Below are 24,442 nucleotides of genomic sequence, written 5' to 3'. Positions count from 1 at the left end.
AGTGTAAATACGCAGTAGTGAATGATGAGCGGATATCCTTTTCAGACACGCCTTTAAAGTATGTCAAACATGTGATTTATACATAAACTCTAATAGGTTTCTTGGCTTCCACTTGCTATAAATAAATCCCTGTTATCATCAGTTCACAGCAAATGGCCAAAAGCAGCAAACTTAGAGTCACTCTGCGACCACTTCTGACAGCGTGAAATGACGAAAACCAACAAAATGCTCTCCCTCCTATGTTTTAAGTGCAATATGCACCATAATGATAATGTGCTCTCCGGGGAATCGTTTCCGTCTCTGCTGGAGGTTTCTCTCCCACAGGGAAGGACCCGGAGAGTCGACAGACACAGGGAGCAAGACGGGGACAGGAATAAAGAGGAGCGTGTTGTGTACAATTAGAAGGCTGTGTATAGAAATACCCAGGCCAACACTAACAGTAGATGTTATACTCATCAATGCGCTATTCTTACCCCATCACACTTTAAATAGACTCTCGTACACCCCACAGGCATGCTCACACACACACGCTCTATCATCATCTGCAGTTACAGCTCAGTGCAGCGAGGTTCAGACTTTTCACCCCCACCGACTGAGCGCAGACCAACTTGGTACCACAGTCAGACGTACACTACCACCTCAGTTTTTCACCCACTGTGAGATCGAACACAGGCCACGTTTTCACACAACTCAGATCCATCTTCCGCCTTGATCCGTGGCCAGTCTCACGCTCCAGTTTGAACTGGTCTCGCTCCCAAACCGACCCACATGTGCAGCAAACGCCTCCAGAGAAACACAGCCACCACATCTAATCCGCTGTTGGAATACAGTAAACATGGAGGGGGCTGCAATGAGCCTTTATGCTCTCATTTATACATTCATGTGCAGCTGAAGGCAGAAAATTTATAAACATGACAATGAGGATGAGAGGGGGGAGATAAAAAGGGTAATTATGGCTTTTTGCTGAGCAATGGCTGTATTCAGTTGTGTGTGGGTGTTTGATGTAAATAGCTTCATTCCTGCAAAATTTCAGGATGTGCACTTTTGTCATTGCCTGCCTGAAAGACTCTTTGGAAGGACAAACGATTTGTTCATTGTTCAGACAAATCAGAAGTTTAGAAACACAAACGTGACGCTCCAAACCAGCAAACTGCAAAAACTGCAAAAGCTTTTATGGAGGTTCTCACACTTGATGATCAGTTAATGCATTTGAGTGCATCGATTCGCAGCACCTGGCTGCTACTTACTCTTTTAATTCCAGTGGAAGCAGGACTGCATAGAATCCTGTGAAAACTGTCTTTGTAACTGGATCATACCAAAGCTAAAGTACCAAAGTTGAACTTATACTTTGTGCAATTAAATTTAGTTATTTAGACTGTACAAAACAGGGGGGACACCAAAGGAGCAACACAGAAGTCAGCACACACTGACTAACAGCTCTATGAGGAAAATGTAACTGAAATATACAAAATCAAAGGTAAGGTAAAGGATAATACGCTTGGTATAAACTAAGTATTTAACAATTAAACATTTTAAAATTCAATAAAATTACATGGAAAATTACTTAAAGTCAGCATTTTAGGCATAAATATTTATTGGAGTGCTGAATAAAAGTTCATTTTATTAATTATAACATAGAAACATGTTTTCCAAAGACTTTGATTTAATCTGATCAAATGTTTGCCCTTTAAACCAGGGCTTTTCCCAAGTTTTGGCTTCAGAGACCCCTTATAGACCAGCGGTCCCCAACCTTTTTTGCACCACGGACCGGTTTATGTCCGACACTATTTTTACGGACCGACCTTTAAGGTGTCGCGGATAAATACAACAAATAAAACCAAAGAAAGATTTATTCATAACACACGGGAAAAGACCCAGGGAAACTGAGTTAATGATAAAAACAATAAAAACCCTGAAAACCATCAATTTCACATCCGAGCTTCAAATCTCGGGGGCCCCGGTGGCCCGGGAGTTGGGGGACCGCTGTTACAGAGGACAACATTTTCCAAGGACTTCATCATAAACCTGATTCTGATTTATTTTGTTTGGTCTTCGTGTCCTTGAAGATGTGGATCTAAATATTTCTTTATGATCACCAGCAAACAAGTTAATATGCTGAACTACACAGTGACAGCAGGATAACTGACCAAAGATGACATGGGAGGGACTAAAGGACAAAGTATGCCTCCATTATTGAAATATATGGTCACAGGTCCCAGCATGAATCAGTCAGTTATATTTTATTTAAACAAAGTCAAAGATTAATTTTGCATACTTTTACAGTCCAAATCTTAGGTAAGAAAGTTACAGTTTTGTACCTGAGCCAGACTTATTAAAACCTTCTGGTAATTTTTATGATGTGGGGACCCACCCAGAAATGGACCGATGACACATTTTGTTCCTCGAGTCATAGCAGAAGAGAAACTGTGTTGATGTGAGAACACTGGAACTAATCAGACTCTCCCAGACATGCCAGCTCCACCTTGTACCTACACCCTGCAAGGTCAAAGCTCCCCTCATCTCTGGACATTTTCAACTTTTACATGAATGTTGAATGAGTGAGCAAAAAGAGGGCCAAGAAGGAAGATGTATCTTTCTGGCTTCACTACATTCTTGAGAAAAAAACAAAAAACAAGTTGATGTGACTTAAATCAAAAGATTATAATAAAACGAAGCATCTCAGTTTACGTCTGTGCGAGGTCTGCCGCTCTGTACTTCAAACACTTTCCACTGGAGCAAAGGAAACCACCTATGGAGAACAAGCTGTTATTCACATCAGCATCACTGCGACTTTTATCAGATGTGACAGTGACCATTTCATCATTTTATTCCAGAAGCTGCCCACACACACACACACACACACACACACACACACACACACACACACACACACACACACACACGTGTTATGTGTGATAACAGGTCTGCTCTTGTGTTCAAGGGTGATCAGAAAAGCGTTTGTGTCTGTGTGTGGACGCCTTAAACAGAGGTCATGCACCCTAAATGACTTTACAACGCTCACTTCAACACCCCTGAGCTTGAATACAAATCGCTTGAAATGTGATATTCCCCGTTTAACTGTTTTTTACTTGAAAGCTCTCTGATAGACTGTAGGTTGGTGAGAAGGTCAGGAGGAGTTTATTGTGGTGACCGTTTATTATATTTCCTGAAATAAATGTTAAATGTATAAAATAAAACAGCGGGAGCTCAAAGGAAGGATTAAAAGCATGTGGAAGACAGCCCTAGTCTAACTGTGCTCAAAGCCAAATTATCTCATGGACAGCTGGACTACAGCCCTTAACGGTGTAATCATAATAGTGAGCCTACATTTGCATATTTGGTATTTATTTATAACATGTAAAAGGACAGCTTAAGGCAACTGGTTAAATCAGCTGACATTTAAATTATTCAGGCAACAGCAGCAAAGACTGCCTTGTGCCCATGTTAACGCAGGTTTGCTGCTGACTATGGACAGATGTGAGAAACTGAACATAATTCTCCATAGATACGAACCACAGTGAGGTCGCACTCTCCAGAGGTGTTTGACTGAGGTAATAAATGAAGTTAGCAGTAGAGTCATTTTCTCATAGCCTTACTTACAAAAAATCACCTTCATTTGGAATCCAGCACAGCTACTTTTCAGATCAGATGGCTACTTCCATCTTTTACATACAGTCTATGGCAATACTAAGCAGTGTCCTGGAGTTCAACTGTAAACTTCTTTGTGTTTCCTGGAAACTCCAACAAAATTTACTACGATCACACAGGAGAAGTCTCGATCATTCCAGGCAAAGAAAAAAACTGTTTTTGCTAAGGTGGAAAAAAAACCTTATGCACCATTTTCAGAAGGCTCTGATGAAATTCACAGTTTTCACATTTATTTTCATCACTTCCAAACAAAATCTCGAGGCGCTCCTCAGCTCGCTCGGCCTCATAATGAGCCTGCTCAAATCAATCATATTGCTAATTTCAGAGAGGGGACCCACTTTAAACAGCGTCTATATGAAGACAAGCAATTAAAGGCATGAAATATGGAGACAGCCTCAGCCTCACGTCTCAGCACAGCCCTTTGCAAAGCAGCCTGGGAGCCACAGTGTTAGCAGCTAAGTAGCATTCCAGCTGCTTCTCCACCTTCTCAGCTTGAAATTCGATTGAAATCCACTGAGCTTTCGCATCTAAAATCAAAGGGAAGCCTTCACACAAGCAGCATAACCTTTGCGCTAATCCACCATGACGAGGCTTTAAGACAGGAACACACAGAAAGGAAAAGGGATTTGGATTTGGGTGATTCACAGAGGAATTTATTCAAAGCGGTTCTAAAGATGGGAAAAGAGTTATAATTACAATATTCATAGTGAGGCATGGGTGTGTGACCTCGCTGTGTTTTCATTCCATCGCTTATCACCAGTTCTTGAGAAAATCAACACAAACATAAAGTGACTAAGTTAATGCCTTTTCTCTTTCATTCTTACACAGAGGAAATTAAGGTTGACCAGAAAGCCTGACAATCCCGGGGAATTTCTCCGATGATTCACCAAAACACTGCAGGGAATTTCATCTGTTACAAGAAGGGCAAAGCAGTAAGAGTGAGCAAGGGGAGAAGAGAGGAACAAATGATGACCGTTAGACAGAAAAAGATTGAAACAATTAATGTTTGAGAGGAAACGAAAGAAGGCTGAGAAACTGAGAAAACAAGGAAAAGAAACAGGAAGAGGCTGTAAAAGCGAGGCGAGTGGATTTAGGATGATTTTAGGAAGAAACGTTTGTGAACGACACATTAAATTGGATACGGTGAACAAAAAAAAGTGATCTAAAATGACACAAGGACACGATGACAGGGAGAGAGATGTCGATAAGATTATGTGAGGATGGGGAAAGATAGACTCGGCTGTCGGAGAGAGGAATATGTAGAGACCAAAGGGACAAAGATAAGACACGGAAGAGGAAAGAGACGGTCCGGGGTGATATGAGAAAAGAAGCGAGAGAGACAGTCGGTGACAGAAGGAGAGTGAGATGGACGATTTGCAGATTCACTTGGACACTCTGGCGGGAGCTGTTCTCTCATTTCCACCTGCGCAACATCTGGCGCTGCTCTCCAGCTCCTACTGCTGTATGTATTACAGCAACCCACACACATAAACACACACAGCACCACAACTTCACTATTCTGGGTATCTCTTACTTCCACACGCAGCCGTGTGGTCCATAAACACAGTCTACACTTGAAAACTATTATTAGCATATATCTAATAAATTGTTATGTAATGGCTTTGTGACTATGACTGGTCTGAAATGGCTAATAAATCAAGTTACATCAGAAATGCTTTCTTACATAAGATACCTTTCATTACATAATTTTGCTCCAAATTGCATAAAAACTCAGATTAACAGCTGTTGAATGAGGCTTCCAAGTCAAATTTGGAAAGCAAAAGTTCATCCCTTGAAAAAACAGACTCCTTATCCCGACAGACCAACTTTTTACAAACCAAGGCGTGCATCCCTTTAAGAAGCAAAGGAGGAAAAAGAGGAAAAGGTGTCGAAAGAAATTCTAGCAAGAGAAAGTTTGAGCCAGATGCTGATTGTGCAGGGAGACAGCCGGGGTGCACGAGTGGGCAAACAGGCGAATAAATGACGAGAAAATCTGAATCTGACAATGACTGATGATCACAAAGATTAAAAAAAAACAAAAAGATTCATCTGCCAAGAAAGTGATCGTTTGCGGAGTTGCACCACATTTGGAGGAGTGAGGGAGAGCAGCAGGAGAAGAAAGTATAAACAGGGAGGAGGAAATCTACTGTATGAGCAGAGGGACGACGGCAAACTAAGAACTAAAAGAAATGGGACTCATACCACGGACGCACAAACTGTTAAACCACGGATCTGTTTTTTAGCCCTTCGGCTAATTTTTTGAACATTTACCTCGGGCAAAATGGATGTGACACATCAGATAAATATCAGCCAGCATCAACGGTAATTACCATCTTATATGCCGATATCGGTCAAAAAGGATCGATATCGGCAGATGCAAAACCGATAATGCGATAACAATACATGCCTAACTTACAGTATAAACACTGACTGAAGAACTGCACTGTTCTTCAACATAAGGAAACAAAAATAGGGACTGTCCAGTTTGTGGTCAGCGGTCACACTCTAAATGCCACCTAGCAAATCCCTCTGAAGGACAGCTGGTTGACGGCCACCTCCATCACATCCCTCCAACATCCTTCTACACGTCCTCCAACCACCAAGCAAGACAGCCATCACCTTCTCTCTCAACTGACTGCTATTATCCTCAAAGTTATCGAGCATGTAAGGAGTTTTTATTCACAATATTTAAGGAAGACATCCTGAATCAAAACTGCATCTTCAGTTTTTCCATGTTGTAGCTTTGCATGCTTTAACCCATCCTACAATATTACTGAGAGCAGAGCACCTGTGACCCAGATAATCTAGTCTTTAGGGATCCTTTATTAAGTCTCTCACTGAGATTTTACCATGTTGATGACAGGCAGAGAAATTTGGTTCGTTGTGCCAATTTAAACATTTTTTTTCTTATCCTCACAGTTTCAAACATTTGAGACCCTTTGTGCGAGCGATTTTACCTCAGTCCTATGATGTTTTCTGTCACAGCTCCATTCATGCAAGACTGCTTAATTTTTTCTGAGCAGCAGCCACACAGGGCCTTACACAGACTAATAACACGTCCAATTTTCCTTCATTTCCCAGTTTAGCTAACATCAGCTGCTGCATATAGCAGACCTTTAACTGTTTCTTTTCTACTGCTTGCATCCATCTATATATTTAACTTTTCATGAAAAGAATGTTCCATAACGCAACTGTGTAAAAAAAAACAGTTACTTTGAGTCTTCATCCCATCAGGAAATAACCAATGCTGTCATTTGGTTGTCCTGTTTCAGGTACCAGACGATGCTTGCCTTTTTCCTCTCATGGAAGAGAAACCCCTTGTTAAACCTTGTTAAACTAAGCTGGGCACAAACATCCAGAAGGGTGTATAAAACATGACAAAACTAGAGTAAATCCACATAAAAACAAACAAAAGAAGCTTTTTTAATCTACTATTTTCTATTAGCTACAAAGTATCTGAGTGAAATAGAGACCGAAGCAGAGATAGAGTGAATAAGAAGGATTAAAAAGTGTGGACATTTTCACAAACACCCTTCAAAATGACCCTTTAAATTTTTGCACACCAACAACCTGTCAACATTGTTAAAGACTGCGGACGGCTAAACCAATAAAAAATGATCTGGATGTGCAAGGCATGAGAAGAATCCATCTGTGTTTATGTAATTACAGCCCATAATCTGTCTGGTTTTTCTCTCAGACTTGATGGTTTCTGAGGACACATCAGATATGTCCATGCCTTCTATTTATCATTAATTTCTCCCAGATCTCATCTAATTAAAGCTTTGGCCTGTCAGATTGACTTTTTCGGGAAACGTTTCTCTTCGGCGATTGCCACTATTTCATTCAGAAAGAAAACATCTCATTAAGTGGAAATCTTTATGCTGTAAACACCAGTCTTTTTGAAGAGGCTGAAGCCAGATTTTATGCCTCAAACTCTTTAACCTTTGGCACCGGTGCAGTGTGGAAAGATAAAACATTGAGACATCTGTTGACTTTGGTAAAGCAGAAGAATACTGGCAGCTTTCAGGACATTTACACACACTGAAGCAGCATGAGTGGCCTGAGGTGTTACCATTATGCTTGGCTGCCACCAGGAGCTGTTTTTGCATTCTGCTGAGTGGTTTGGCTCTTTGTAGTCGGGCAGCTGGCAGCACAGCTCTTGGGGTTGAGGTATGGATCGAGGGGTCCGCTGGGAGTCATCATCAGCTTTGAGCAAGGGCATGTGTATATGTCTTTGGAGACTCATCCTGTGTTCTGATCTTCCCCTCTGACCCTGCATCAAAGCCGACACGCTGAGCGCCACAGGACCAGCCAAGGGCCACTGGCAAGAGCGCCAGTTTATATCTAATGCATGTAAGCACAACACCTAGACCTTTAAAAATGGCTCACACACATCCAGGCAAGGTAGTTATATGTGCATAGGCACTGACACATACACAGATCCATGGATGCATGAAAAAAATTATGATAAAAGGTCTTTTAATTTAATTGGATCTGGTCAATTATGCTGTTGTGACATCAATGGCTTTCCCACTTGGGGAGAGAGACCGCACTTGGACGAAACTGCCTTTAGTGCTTTCTGCCAGAAGGCTTTTCTAACAGGTGGTCAAAGCTGTGAAAGGGTCTATTTTAACCCAAACCTCGACCTTTTCCAAAAACCTGACCAAACCTGTGGTTGAAACCAAACAAAAAATAAAAATTCAAAAAATAACAATAAGTCCACCAAGTCTGAAAATAAGAACTCGACATTTGCTTTTGGTTTGACAAGGGACAAGAAGCCCACTCTTAAAAGCCCTGTGTTTCGACCGTTCATTCACCACAGGCTCACCAACACTTGGACCCTGCTGCGAGCACTTCTCACTTTAGTATTTTTCCAGTCGTCTGCACCAAACAGCAATCCTATGACATCACAAAAACACCACTGGTCAGTTGGAACAACAGCCTTGAAGCAGCATTAATGTGTCGCAGTAACAACACTAACATGTAATATCAGATACACCCCCCCACCCACGCAGTGGCCGAAGTCAACAGTGCGCGAATTCAGGGCCAGGCAGCAGCATTCATCCATAGCGAGGGTATGAGGCAGTGAGTCCAGCCCATTTGCAGACAGTCAAGCCCCATTAACAAACAGAGAACAGCAGCCAACAGCTCTACCCTGTGTGTCCAACAGAAATCAGTAAAGTGATTTTCGCACATTAGTCTTTACTGATTACTGTTAAGTGCTGCTGACAGATGGTTGAAGACAGCCAAGGCATGCATTTAGTGCTGGAGTGGCCCAGGCACATATGAAGCTATTGAGAATAGGTTTGAGTAAGAATCTACACTTCTTAAGGGATTTTTTTAAGTAAAGATATCTTTGAGGTGTGATTCTTGAAAGAACAAAATACCAAACAGAACTCATGGTGCACAAGAATTGTGCTGCTTAGCGTATCAAAGCTTTACAATAATTGACTATCTATTGTCTTGGCTGCCTTTAAGACTAAGTATTCTTCTTTAGTCACCTTTCTCACTTACTATGTGTTAATAGACCTCTCTGCATTAAATCATACTTGTTATTAATCTCTGTCTCTCTTCCACAGCATGGCTTTTGTCCTGTCTTTCTTCTCTCACCCCAACCAGTCGCAGCAGATGGCCCCGCCCCTCCCTGAGTCCGGCTCTGCTGGAGGTTTCTTCCTGTTAAAAGGGAGTTTTTTCTTCACACTGTCGCCAAAGTGCTTGCTCATAGGGAGTCATATAATTGTTGGGGTTTCTCTGTGTATATATTATTGTAGGGTCTACCTCAGAATATAAAGCACCTTGAGGTGACTGTTGTTGTGATTTGGTTCTGTAAAAATAAAATTGAATTGAATTGAGCTGATAAGATTGGGGAAACCTGCAGTCAGCTGAGACTGAAGAAGTCACTTGGATGAGTGACGAAACGTTTCTCCCACTGAAAACGCTACGTCCAGATGAACAGAATCAACTTTTGGAGAATATGAAATTTAACTCTTTCCCTGTTAAAGACGATATCTGCCGACCTCCCCTGTACCCTCAATAGTGAGTTTTGACACCTCAGTATACATCAATAAAGATGTGATTTGATAACCAACCAGAATATTAATGGTAGCAGCAAGGGTAGCTGCATAGACAAAGGCCAACCCTTACAAACCTCTAATGCAAACCAAGTCCTTTTGTTCTATAAGCAGCCCTGAAATATCACAGAAACTGCTCAGCTCAGAAAAGAGCCTGAGGCTTACTCCTAGTAGACTTTTAGTGGGTAAAGAGTAAAAGTTGGGGCTAAAAGTTTGAAAAGTTAGGTAGGTGGGCTTCACTGTCAGCAAATTTAAATCACTGAAGTGGACTTCTTGATTGTGTTTGTGGAGTTGGTACCTTTTGGATAATTTTTAATGTATAATCTGACAAATAAAATTGTTTGTTGTTTGGGCGACTATTTTAACAGACAAAGAAGTCTGTGCTTAAGTCTTTTGATGAAATAAATATTAAATATACAGTCTATGTACAGCTATAGTTAAACTATTCCTGATTTCTGGTCTGCACCATACACAGCACAAAAGATAGATTTAATGTAATTTTACTTATATAGTACCAAATCACAGCACGAGTCACCTCAAGGCACTTTTTATCGTAAAGTAAAGATCATACAGGAATCGAAAGATGAAGCTTCCAGGTCTGAAAAGTGCCTTAAACGCGTGTTGTTTTTAATAGCCACCAGTGGGCGATACTTGCAGTTGCAAAAAGACATGCGGCCCTATGGAAGTCTAGGGGAAAACAACACTCTGATGTGATCTCTGCAAACACTTTCCAATGAGTTTATGGGCTCAGTCACTCATTTTGGGTCGAACTGAGTAAAATACTGAGTATATTTTTGTAAATTATGGTCATTTCAGGATATCGTCATTAGCTAAAGCCTTGAGACTGACAAGAGGTTAGCCAATGAATATGCAGGTTCACAGTGAGATCAAACATGGAGATGATGGAAATACTCATCCCGATGCTTCAACAAAGGACTTTGCAAACCAGTGGGTGACATCACAATAGATACAGACATATTTTACATTGCGTATGATCTGCACAGTCACTACTTGTCACTAACAGACTAGTTCTCAGATGGTGGTAAGAGTGAAAACATTTACCGCTATAAACGATGATAGGACGCATCCACTGATTTAGAATGGCAAAGCACACGCTGTGGAAATAATACAGCACTTCCAGAGAGAGCTAGCTATTGGATATACACAGGCGCACATTCATCAGTGGCCTTGATATCGAGCCTTCTCCCCTTCCATTACCTCCCACAGGTTACAGTACATAATGATCTCACTGGACAGACATCCCCAGGAACAAAGGCCCCATTTGAACCATATAATCACATTTTTCTACAGCCATCATCTTCCACATAATCCCTGAAAAACCATTTGGGTTTTTCTAAAGACCCATCCAAAACCATGACACGTAATGTCAGGCATACCGTCCCAGGACACGCACAAACACATACACACACACAAACTCACACTTATCCACCGAGTATCTGATTTCTGTTCCCACTATCCCAAAGCTCCATCACCACTGTGCTGCATTCCATACAAGATGATAAAATGAAGACTGGATACACATCTATCTTTTGTCGTTTTGAGATTTTCAGATGCAATACGTGTGGGTTTGCATGTGTGTGTGGGTGTGTGTGTGTGCCTAACCCTGAGGGTAGAAGGATAATTTGCTGTAATTGCTCCTCTGCTGGGGCTTTGCTAACAGATAGATATCCGAGGTATGGCTGTTGGACTGAGCAGTATCAGTATTTTCCATCAATGTACTGACAGCTGAGTGGTAGCAGTCTCAAAACTCAGCTCTCTGTGGAGACTCCAGATGGCCTCCAGGAGCTGGATATGTCATACCTGTGTGTCAGTAGGAGATTTTCTTCCATCCCTTCAAGCACAATTTGTCAGGATTAAGATGCGATCCCACTAGCACGGATGTAGGGTTCATTAAAACCACAAGGTTATGTGATTATCTGTGTTTCTCTCTGTACTTTTTTTCAACAGCACTTTACGGTTCCACAAGTTAATGTATGTTAATTTAAAGGAAAGTATAGTCTACTATCAAGGTAAAGTAATATAGATTAGGGAAAAGAAGGTAAGGTAATAGCTAGCCAAAAGACAAGTTAGAAAAACCAATATGAGGCAACGTAGATTGCAATGCAGCCTAGCATAAAGCAATATAATTTTACAGGTTATGTTTATGGCATGTTAACACGGCTGGTTTCATGTATAAATGTGCACAATAAGCACTGTTCTGTAAAAGACTTACTTGGTTGGTCACTCTAACATTTACGGATCTCTTTTAACAGCTCAGCATGACAGACTGGCTTTCATTTGAACTCAGACTAATCTGACGAAAGTCTTGAAGCCGGTTCTTTATGGAAAAAAAATCCTAACCAGATGTTTTTCTGCATACAGGACAAAGTCTGAAAAACTCCATCAACAATGCAACATCACCGGGTTCAAAACATATTGTTTGTGTCGGTGTAGTCTCTGGAGGTGCACGGTAGCATCTCCAAAATCACCAAATGCTTTTCTTTTCCCCAGTTCATTTTCTTCCATAATTTCATATCTATCACAAATAAACAATATATAAATACAACATTATGCGATGAAGACAGGGTCTGTGGCAGATTAAGGGAACTAATGATTGTAATCAGAGGTTTCACAAAATGTTAGCTTAAGTCAATTTATTGCGTCCAGCTGTTTCCAGAAGTCTTTCTCCAGGCTTTATTACACACCTGCACAATCCTTCCATTGATATTTCCAAATCAAAGGAGTATTTACGCATGAGACACAAAACAATCCATCCATCCATCCATCCTCTTCCACTTATCCAATTCAGGGTCACAGGAATCCTGGAGCCTATGCCAGCTCCCATAGTTCACCACCATGAACAGGTCACCAGCCTGTCACAGTGACACAAAACCATTATAACTAAATTACTTACAATAAATTCCCCCTAAAGTTGAGACCAGACCAATCAGGACCTAACAGCTTACTAACAGTACTCTATTTCAGACATGTGAGCTCCCACACAGAGTTAAAGGTTATACGTTTTGTTTTTTTGTCTTATATGTTTAAGTTTACAAAAGTGCGTAACATACATTCCCTTAATTACATATAGGTCGTAATATCTCATATTGTCTAAGCAATTATTGAAATACAACCACCAATTTAACAAAACCCAATGCAGTTTAAGCACGGTAGCCTGTTCACTTACCATAGCTCACTTCTTCAGCATTATGAATGAAACATTACACACATCCCCTACCTAAAAGGGTTGTGTACCTTAAACTGCTCTCATTCTTGAAAAGGTCTGTCTTGTACTTCTATTGCCATCTGCTCAGTGTAGTAAGATGCTGATGCAGCTAAATCGTGCTTAAGTCACCCTGACACCCACTGGAACTTAGTACTACAACTACATCTACACTACAAATACCATGAATGAGCACACTTGTTAGCAAGTTAGCAAAAAAGTATGTGGTGGATAAATAACAACCAGGCAAAAAGACATTAAACAGTGAATCTCTCGTGTTTCTGAATAATCCCAGTTCATAAAATCAAATAGAACATATAATAACAGAAACGCTACATGGTGTAGTGGTGTTTAGCACTGTTGCAACCCAGCAGGAAGGTCCTGGTTTCAAATCCACCATGTGCCCGGGGCTTTTCTGTGTGGAGTTTGCATGTTCTCTCTGCATTCTTGATAAGTGGGGTTAGGTTGATTGGTGGTTCTAATAATAGGTGTGAATGGTTGTCTGTCTCTATGTGCTCGCTCTATGGGACCCTGAATTGGATGAGCAGATTGAGGACAGAGTGCAATAGTCTTACATATTTATACATCTGGAAAGTGTCACATCACAGTTTTGCAGTCAAAACCTTTAAGAATCACTTTTTAAAAATCGGGATATTATTTCAGCTTACGCTGACCATTACGGATTGGAATCATGATTGAATTTATGAGAACGAGGTGGTTTGCAAGCATTGCTTAGAGATAATCAGATACGCCACATTTCAAAAAAGACTGCTTGCAAATTCCAGGGAAAACTGCAATTTGCTAAAGCTCTTGCATATAAAGAAAACTTGGACTGAAAATATGGCGTTTTCAAAGCTAAGGAAAAGGGACCTCACAGGATTTACAAGACAAATATGTGTGTGTGTGTGTGTAACAAAGAAGCCTTGGGAGTTCATGCACACACATTCACCCCTTACAACCACATCTATAATCTTGAAACAGCATTGGTGTCAATTTGAATACTTGAAATGGCTACAAACAATTGCTAAAATTAATGGCCAGTTACGATTTCCCCTAAAGTCTGTAAAAACAAGTGTTCTTCTCACTGGACACCAATTCGGGCCAATGAGCTGTCAGCAAAAGACAGTGTAACATCTTTTTCACATTTATAAGGAAATTCCATGAAATCAGAACAGAAATGAGCTGGAAAATAAACCCCGCCGATTTCCCCCCCACTTTATGGGATGTTAATAAAAAATGTAATTCTATAGTAAAGCAGCTGTCACAACAGCCTCTGGTCAGGCTAATGGTGGCCTACGCTTCAGTTCAACTGTGATCAGCGGTCTTCACACAAGGTTTGGTCCTGTGGCTGGAGGAGCCGGATGCCTCGCTGGAGGAAGCAGGACACACAAACTGAAGTCGCCTTAACTTTGACATCCACCAGTTCATCCACATTTAATGTGAGGTTTATGACTGTAAGCCGTAATGCATGCAAGGCAGGCCTTTCCCCTGCAGACAAAAACAAGGATTCTCTCCTTTTATTTCAGATTAATAAAGTCATTTCATTTCGACACGAACATGAGGACAAACTCAACCAAACATCGTTGGTTGACTTTGCAACAATCCTACACTGGGATGATTTATCCTGCAGTACATGGCACCCAAAAAGATGCTCCATTTAAAGCTGGTCTGATTTTAAGGACTTGCTATCCTTTGGTTGTCATTAGATACAGGAGAAAACATTTCACTGGCCAGGAGAGAGGGCGTTTTTCTGAGTCCGTGACTGCGTCCTGAAAAAATACGAGACTGCTGCAAATCTATCAGCGAATTTCGAAAATAAAAATGTCTCTGGCCGTTGCCTGGTCGCAAAATGAAATCCCCAAACGGAGAACGACAGGTGGACCAGTAATAGTTTTCAAAGACACCATTAAAGTCAATATTTATTGGGAAAATCAGCGACCCCAAGCAAACGGAGGGTATGATCGTTTAAAAACAAATAGAAAAAGGAAAAAAGTTGGAAAGAAACCTCTGATCTTGTTCCTTTTTTCTGCAATGCTCTTTGTCCTTGATGCTCGGCTCCTCTTTGGTTTTGGCTCTTCCTCTTTGGTTTATATGAATGATGATAGCTACCTATGGTCTTCCTCTTGGGTTGTGACCACAGACCCTCTCAGAAATTGCTCCCTCTGCTGCTTTATTAAATTGGCCACCACTCGGTGCTAAGTGAATATTCCATAAACAGAGACGAACTCCTGCGGTTTTTGATGGGCCCATTTTCAGCAAAACAAACCATTTCAGTGGCTTTGAATTATTACCAGGCCCCATTTTATTTAGATTGTGTCTATAAGACACCCCTTTTATTGGCTTTCTGAGGTCTGATTGCACAGACTGTGTGTAGTCTGCACAGCCGTCATCTTCAGGTTGCTGTGTGTTCCTGCTCAGACGTGTCTGCCTGTATTTGTCTGTGTGTGTACCTTTGTAGACGTGCAGCAGCACAGGCAGCGAAAAAGCCTGCTTTAGTGATCTGCCGTTAAAATCTGCTTTTGGGCAGCAGGTGTGCATGCGTGTGAGTGTGTGCGCATATAAGTGTGTGTGTGTGTCTGGTCCCAGATTTAGAGGAGGAAGCCGGTGTCAGAGCTGAGAGATGGATCCCTCCTCAGGGATCCGATAAATAAGGAAAAAATATCTTTGAAAAAGGGAAACACAGCTGTTTCCAAAGGAGAAGGCAAAATATCGGTGCCTTTGCATTCCACAGCCACAAGGTAGAAGGCCAGCTCGCCCCGCGATGATGTTTGGGACTCTATTTTCGCTCTCCACGTGAACACCTCCCTTTTTTTCTTCCTCTCCACACATCTTCTCTTCTATTATGTCGCTCCCTCCTCACCTCTCTCACTCTCTTCCCTCCACTCTGTCTGTCATAAAGACAGTCGGACCGCAGTGTGATTCCCTTTGGAAGGTCCACGGTGACCACAATGCATTTCAGCGGCTTAGAGGCAGAGCACATGATCCACTGATAAATCAGTCTGGGCCAGCTTCAATACTCCCCCCCCCTGGGCCGACTTACATGTAAGACCTACTGCTTGTTTTACACACAGGCACTGCTCCAAAAACAGCGACGGTAACCGGATACCTGGATATTCAAAAAGCAGGTGGGCCTTGAGGAAAATCGGTAGAAAAATAATCAAGGTTTCTAATAATACGTCTGTCCACGGTGTCAGCAGAGCGTTGCAGAATGAAAGTGTAGAACGCATCGGGCTTCTCCACTTCATCTGAGCTCGCACAGAGCATTTAGAAACTCACATCGAAACAGTCTTTTATAATTTCAGTAAAGCTCGCCAGGAACTTCCTTTAACACACATGGGTAAATGTGCAATACACTGCTACAAACACGAGAGTGATCAATGCTTCTGTCACCGCAAACAGCTGTAGAAAAAAAATGCATAAGTGAAAACTGAAGAGAGGGAAATGTTACAGGAATAATCAACACCGCAGTGATTAAAGAAGGAAATTAGCATACTCGATTATGCTCTTTTTTTTCCATTTTAATTACAGATTACATACTAATCACGTGTTTTCATCTCGCTGTTGGAATAAATGATTTTAGAAGCAAAATCATTAGCAGGGTGTTCACGCACACAGAGAGTAGAAAACCACCCAAAATGAGTCCACATGGAAGGATGTTTCGTGGCCTAAACGAGTCATTAAAGCACTGGGTGGACGTGCAATACCTCAAAAAGGAAACCACATGCTGTTAGCCTCAGAAATCTGATTAAAGTGCAGTGCGGTGTAATAGCTCGCGCTGTCACTGACTGCTTAGTCTGCCGAAAAGTTGCTTCTAATGTTTTGGTGTTTTCAGGGCTCGGTGACATCCATAAGGGAGAAAGCTTATTGCTTCAAACAGGAAATCAATTACATGTTAGCAACATTTAAAAAAAATAGTTACTTAAATATTTATTACATTTTTTAACAAGCTTTTGCCTTCATTCTTAAGGTGGTTTTGAGTGTTTTGAAAACCCAAATAAAAAGTATTATTAATATTATTATACAGCGCAGTTTTGTAGTATGATTGTCGCCCTAACACATATCTATTGCCTGAAGTTTGGAGGAAACATGGTGCCAGTTTTAATAAAAGTATCCAGATTGAGGGAAATTCTGCACTCTCGACTTGTACGGGCTGCAGCAGAAACGCCACATATGCTACAGTGTTTAGAATTTGTGAAATAAGACAGCAAGTGATGAAGTCTGACTATCTGAATGACTGTCAACACTTTCCCCAGCTTCCCACTGGCCACTTTAAATTATCTCATAATTTCACAGTGGTGCACGAATGCAACATTTACTGCAGTTACGGGAATTATCTAAAGGTTCATATCTTTCATGTTCCTAGAGATATCTGTAGCACAACACTGGGCTGAGACGTTCTGCCTCTGTGCAGCTGGTTTTTCTTTTATTTGGATGTGAAATACAGATAACAGGGAGAGAGGAATGCGTCATCAAAGACATGGGCTGGACACACGTCACGTAACCTGGATGAAGGGAGATCTGAGCATATTATCCGCAAAAAACCAAAAAACAAATAAGCAAACAACAAGAAAAACAAAACAAATGGGAGACTTCCTCTTCCAAAAGGATTCATACTGGACATTTAAACATTGAGATAAGGTCTCCAGGAGACCGGCTGCTCAGATATGTGGAAAGTGTCAGAACAGGGGGAAGCACTGGGCAGAGTTTCCCTTGCACATCCTTAGTGATAAGAACCTTTAATCCAAACTGCCTGGTGGCAAGAGGAATGGATACATTTTTTCTATGAGTGGCCTCACTTAGGATTTAAACCTCTGGCCTAATCTATTTGGTTGCACATATGTAATGCCTTATAAATTTGGAGCGTTTAGGATTTAAACACATCATTTTACTTTTTTCTTTTCTAAAATGTTTTTGTAACTGATTGTAGAAAAAGATTAAACCCATCTTTCTTTGTTGTTTCTTCTTCCTCACCTGACCGACCTTTGTCATTCTCGTTCTCCAGAGATGCCTCGATTTAGAAATTTTAGATTTTACTCAAAAATGTTGTGCACAGCATATCGAGAGCACTTATTGCTTACCTTCCTCCTTTGCACTCTTTTTTTCTCATCTCACTCTTCCTCCCCGCCTCAATTCATCTCTCCTGTCTCTGACTGTTTTCCTGTCAGTATCGTGTTTAGAAAGTCAGCCCGTGGGTCAGCCTAGGGCTCGTAAATTTGTCAGCAGCGGTGCTGCAGAAAGGGGAGGCTACTTGCTCAGAAGGGTCAAGAGCACTGGTGGTCATATGGGGCCTTTTTCTCACTGCGGACTCGCGGTTGTTGTTTCAGGCACGTCCTCTTTAGAGAGACACCCAGCCTGGGAACAGGCAACGGGCAGCAGTGTGTGATGAAGACATCTTGTGTGATGAAGTTCGAGTTCCAAGTTGTCTAAAGGGTACATTCAAATACTCTGTTTACCAGAGCAGACACTCACGGTGAAAGCGTAAGTCTGTATTTGTGTACTTGTAAAGACTTGCGTGGCTACATTCATGTCGCGACCCCTGACCCTAACCCTGAAGAACGGACTCCACCCCGACACACTCATCATTGTTGTTGAGCGACCTTACGTTTCTAAATGTTCACACACAAACATATGCACATACACCAGAAAATAAACTTATTTTCTAATGTTTTTAACAGGGATGTAGGTGCTCCTCACTATAAATAGAAACTCATAAAGGCTTGTAGGAACAGTTTGTCAATTACAGAGGACTTTACTGGACTTAAAGAGGACTGCTAAAGCACTGCACTCTATTCTAAAACAAACAAACAAAAGAAGAGACCGTGAGCATCAGCAAAACAAAAAAAAATATCTTAAAAGGTGCTAAACTTCTTGTTAATGTGTCCATTGTAAGAACAAGATCTAAAGAGACTGGTGTTAATGGAAAACCATCATGAAGAAACCACAGCTTCCTGCACACCAACAGCAAAACCTGCTAGGCACGGTGGAGGTAGCCTCATAGATTGGTGCTATTTTTTTTAAATGTCTGAACAAATCAATATCAAGAAAATAAAAGAAGGACGTATCAGGACGTGATAAAAGAAGAAAATAATTATAATTATTATTTATTTTGTTTTATTTATTCATAGTCTATTTTTTGCATTCATGAATGTCCAAATAAAGTCCATTCAGTGGCTTTTGACATATGCTTGATTGGGCTAAACTGGTTTGGGCTGGAAATGATGTCAGTGTGTCTTAAAAACTTAAAATGATCAAATCAATCAAAAATGCACACGTGCAAAGACTAAGACATGATAGGTCCATAATTTGATGCAATTTCTGTAGTGTCTGTACAACATCAGGATGTGGAGCTGGTAAAGTGTATTGCATCTTTTTAAGAATGAATAAGGTCTGATGCTGATCTGGACACACTTATAAAGTTTTTGCCTCCTCTCTGATACGTTATTTTTTTTCCCAACCTAATGATGCCGTCCTTCACTTGCACTGACATCTCTTTTGTCCTCATTTTTAAAATATCAGTGAAAAGCAATTTATTGTGGAATAAATGAGCAATAATAAATGCATTTATGCACTCCTTATAATGGCCCTAGCATGCAAGCAGCCTCTGGGTGTCCCTTTCTTCTTTTTGTTCCTTTCCTTGTTCCAGTTTCTTAAATTGATCGGAGATACATCCTTGCTTCCCGGTGGATTCACAGAAGAATGTGACACCAGGAACGTTTACCGTCACCATTTACGCCATTCCCGTCAGCCAAGAATGAGTCTCTCTGACGGGGTAAATGATGGCGTCATTATGATAATGATGGAGATTACTGGGCACAAAAGGACATGCTGAGTTGGGATTTCAGCAGGAAAAAACCAACCAGCCAGTTCTTACTACACAGAAGTGCATGTGTAGATGTGAACTATATTGGTGAGGGACTGATTTAAGGAGGGAAGATTGACTAATTCAATAGAATTAAATGTTTTACATTATTTTTGAGCTGAAGGCACAGCTTTGGTCTTTGTCTTTGGATGCCATTTCTTCCCCTTCTCCTTTTATTTTATTTGTAGCTACAAACTTGGGAAAATTGGGGAAATGCATGAATCAAAACAAAGTGAAACGTGTTCTTGCATCTTCACCTCTTTCTTTTGTCCGTCTCTTTCATGTTTGCACTCTTCACACATACAAACTCAGCCTTACACAAGCACAAAACCCTGATACCTGGTTAATGATCTCCTCCTCGTAGACACTTAAACATGACACAAAGCCTGACAGTTTTAAAGCCCCCCTCGGGAGAGCGATGCAGGAGTTAAAAAATGTGCACAAAAAAAAGGCAGGAGGCAACGAAAGTGAATGTGTTTTCTCTCCGGGGTTTTAAATACAGAGTTCTCCTCGCATTGCAAACCCTGTGAGATACCACGAAACAGTTGAAAAGTGACACGCAAAGACAGATGGAGAGGAATCGCAGATGTGAGAGATGCGAGTGGAGCTTGGCGTCACTTTCTTTTAAGCACAGCAGAGCAAACAGAACAAATTCCTCCATGCCTGCACGCAGAGGTGATAAATGGGAGCAGCGAGTCCTAATCAGATGTTCCGCCAGGGTTATCGGCTCATTTCGATAGATCGTTACCAGCAGGGAGTGCGCTGCACCTCACCTCCTTATCTCGTCACACTCCGTCATCCCACGCCTCTATCGCTCCGAAGTGGAATGCCCAATGAAGACGTGAAAATGGATGGGAGGCAGAGGGGAAAGCAGGAACATGGGAAGAGGTGTAAGGGAGCCCCAAATCTCAGCTGCCATCTCTTCAAGCCTGAGAGTTATGCCGTGAGAGGGAGCGATATTATCGAGGGGTGGAGGAGTGTGTGTGAGATTGTGTGTGTACGTCCTCTTACCGAGCACAATACAGTCAGGAGACGCACTCATCAGCACTGTAATGTGCACAAATGTTCTCCTAGGACGTTCAACAGAGTTGTCCTGTAACACTCCATCTTTTTATGACAGCCTTATTTTTTTTATGAAGCCTGACTGGAAAAGACATAATCTCGTTAACCAGACATGTTTCCCCCATCAACCCTGTTTGTTTCTTGAGGCAGCTGTATGTTTTGCCAGAGCGCTCAACAACCAACTCAATCCAAACATGAGAAAAAGGAAGCACGCTGAAACCCTGAAACTCAATAAGCAGAATTATTTGTATATCTTGGGCCATTCTTGAACATCATGGCAAGTTCAAGTGAATTTGTTGCGGCAGTGAAATATCTGATACTGTAAACAGATGAAAACAAACACAGAGGTTTGTACTATGTAATTTTTCTCACCGTTGAAGGAAGGCCTTCACTGCCAAGTTTATGTTTCAGAAAAGAGCTTTTATTCCACTCGAGCATATCTTGAATTCCTCGTTTAACTTCTGGCTAATACTGTTTACGAGGTTCTCAAAGTTGAAGAAAAGTGATGGGTGGTCCTCTGTTCTGGTCCCTTTGGCTTTGCAGGAAGTGTTTCAAGACAATTTAGTGAAAATTTTCCAAAGCTACAGTCCTTGCCTTAAACAATCGACTCTTTGATCGAAGCCAGCTAATTATTTGATCATGCTGGAGCTCTGGGACACGTACTGCTGCAGAGGAAGTGGCTTACCTGGGCTTAGGCACGGAGAAACGCAGCCAGGCATCATAAGACAAGGAAAACAGGCATTTAATAAGGGCACTTCATTTGAGTATAAGCCCAGGGCTGTCTGAACCCGGCTAATCTCCCAAAAACCCACTTCTTAAAGCTTTCTGCCTTGTTTGCCTTTAAAGTGTGGGAGGTAGGTAGGTTGAACGCTTGGCTGTTTGCTTAGTGACAGCTCAGGTATAGCCATGCAATGAGGTGTGCAGAGACTGAAAGGACAGGGAAAAAGAGAAAATGAGGGTAGAAGCGATGACAGACAGGTGGGAGAAAGCATAAAACAATTTCATTACATTTGAGCTTTGAGGGAAAGACGTGCAGTTTTGCTTTCTGGACACCGGGAAAAATGCCAAGTTTAAATGCAACCAAGATTAAATCAAGATGTCATGTTTGTTTGTTTGTTTTCAGACCTCCTCCAGAGAGTGTTAGAGAGGCAGTCTACCAAAAGCTGCATGTGTTTATTCCAAGATGAAGATCTGATGTGTACTTTTTTCTAAGTTCTGCTATACCGATGAGCAGTCTGTGTATCGAAATAGCTGCTCTCCACATTACATATAAAAAAATCTATCTGAACCCTGATAAAAATATAAGTTGGACAATTTATTACTCAGATTTTAAGATTAAATCCCATCCCTCCTTCAAGGTTATGGCCAGCTCTCATCTTTGATTGTGGGTTTTCTAGATAAGCTGTTGTTTCAACTAGAATGAACAGACGGCACTATTAAGCCTGCCTATTCTCTCTCACATCTTGTATAGAATGGATCGGTGAGCATAAATGTGTCAAAGGTAAGTGTAGATACAAACAAGAAGTATTAAGGGCAGATTTTTAAGAGGTGGTTTCAACTGCACATTAGCCAGACGGTGAAAAATCTTCCCCCGAGACGCACACATAATCCTCTGTGCTTCCAAATCTAACCACAAAAATCAGATTTGGGATCTGCTTGATGAAGCAGCCCGTGACTAAATGTAAATGAATCTTATCTGGATGCACTGCATCCTGAGAAAACAAGAGCAAATTGGGCCTTAGAAGAAAAAGTAGCTACGAGGACAGGTTTCATCTCACCTCCAAAGCATCAGAGGGTATTTAGAACTCTAGAAAAAGTCAAACAATGTTTAAAATCCCTGGCGGGGTTTTCCAGGATTATTATGGGACCTTCCCCTCGGTGCCTCCCAGCAGACAAACAGAAGCCCTGCAGAGCTATGCCAAGCTTTAGAGAGACCTCCGCACCTGCCTGCCTGCCTGCCTGTCTGTCGGCCACAAACACATCACAGTTAAATGCAGATGACACAGGAACAACATTTGTCGTTCCTGCTCGGCGACCCATGAAACCAAAGGCATTTCTATGCATCTCTCACTCGCCATAACCACCAGGAAACAGCCTGACCGCTAAAAATCAAACCTGATAGGAATAGCAAATTTTCCCCTGCTGACTATTATAACCGTCACTGCGGCTTTGGGTATTTGCTCAGCAATATGTCACCGCTCATTAATTGAGTGAGCAATGACCTCTTGTATTTGTTTTCCACTGGAATGCAGCTTTACCAATACTGGTCACTTACTCCACAATATACTACCTTGTGAGAGATTTACAGAGGAGTCCAGCAGGTCATCTTTTTCCTCCCACTAAATATTAATAGTTCAAATAGGTCACTGCAAATGTGAATGTGGAAAACATGGCTTTGTACACTAAAGGATGAACTTCTTTATAGTTTTTGCCAGTAAAGGATTAGAAGTGCTTGCTTTAACACGTGAAACAAGTGCTTCTAACAACCCTCGACCCCTGTTGTTCAGAGCGACCGTCACCTGTGGACCTCGCTGTGCATCAGGACGTGTCCAGAGCTGCAGAGTGTCGCACAGGGTGAGTCACACAGCACACAGTGTCGCTTCACTCCACCCCAGTGGAAAAGCAGAACGTCCACAAGGCAAACAGTGATGAACGCGCTCCTCTAGGAATGAAGATGAAAAAGCAGCTGGAAAATGTGCTTCTGCTTCCTCCTTCCCCCCCAATTTAAAGTTTTCCACATCTTTTTTTCTTCTTTTTTTTTTCAGTGGGTCATTCTGAACAAGTGATGAAGGCATGGGAGAATGGACGACCAAACACAAAGTGTACATGAATCACGCAGAGGTGGGGGTGTGAGGACGCATATGGTTTGCAGAGAGCGCATTTGAGAACGAATGTAACGCTGGGGCTCTTAAATCTATCCGTGTCCCCGGGAGAATACACTCTGAGAATGAGACATCTATCTGTGCTGCTGCCACGGTTGGCTGTGAAAGACATCAGCTCACACCCAAGTTTAAATCACTGTCATTGTTTTGTTTGCTACGGGTCGCTTTCACCTCTGTGATTCCTACATCTGCACACATGGCTGGTTTCAAAACAGGTGAATCCACTTTGAAAACTACGTGACCCGTGTAAACCACATGTCATCTTCTTTAATTTGACCGACGATCTTGCTACAGTGTGTTTCACTTACCAATATTTGTCAGATGAAGGAGCTCGGCTGAACCCGCGTCTGTTAATCTGTCATTTTCAAATCCTTTCAGACGGATTGTTTGACTTCTCTGCTTTTCTTTCTCTCATTAACCTTGATTCCAATTTGTAGTTTTACTCAGGCCACACATGATATCCAGATTTCTGGGGCTACTTTTGAAATACACACACAAAAGGACCACCCAGAAGTGTTTCTTTCTACTATAGTTTTCTAAAAGAGAATCCACCACACAAATGGCTCCAATCGACCAAAACCCCCCAAAAAAAGACACATTAAAAACTAATCGGATGGCGACGACACACGGTAGTCGTGCAAGGCCTTATTTGCAAAGCAGATGGAAAGCCTTGGCCTGTCCAACATTAATTACAATC

General features: G+C 41.6%; 2 protein-coding genes across 2 annotated transcripts in view; both read right to left on the bottom strand.

Annotated features, from left to right (window-relative positions):
* zgc:101569 (uncharacterized protein LOC449822 homolog) overlaps nt 1–24,442 on the bottom strand; it is a 52,175-nt gene that overhangs the window by 369 nt on the left and 27,364 nt on the right. The gene's annotated exons all lie outside the window — the stretch shown is intronic.
* Nucleotides 1–24,442, bottom strand: part of bmp6 (bone morphogenetic protein 6) — a 47,931-nt gene that overhangs the window by 21,035 nt on the left and 2,454 nt on the right. The gene's annotated exons all lie outside the window — the stretch shown is intronic.

This window comes from Oreochromis aureus, linkage group 9 (assembly GCF_013358895.1).
Source record: "Oreochromis aureus strain Israel breed Guangdong linkage group 9, ZZ_aureus, whole genome shotgun sequence".
In the NCBI taxonomy this organism is placed as follows: Eukaryota; Metazoa; Chordata; class Actinopteri; order Cichliformes; family Cichlidae; genus Oreochromis; species Oreochromis aureus.
This window is presented reverse-complemented; position numbering and strand designations above follow the sequence as displayed.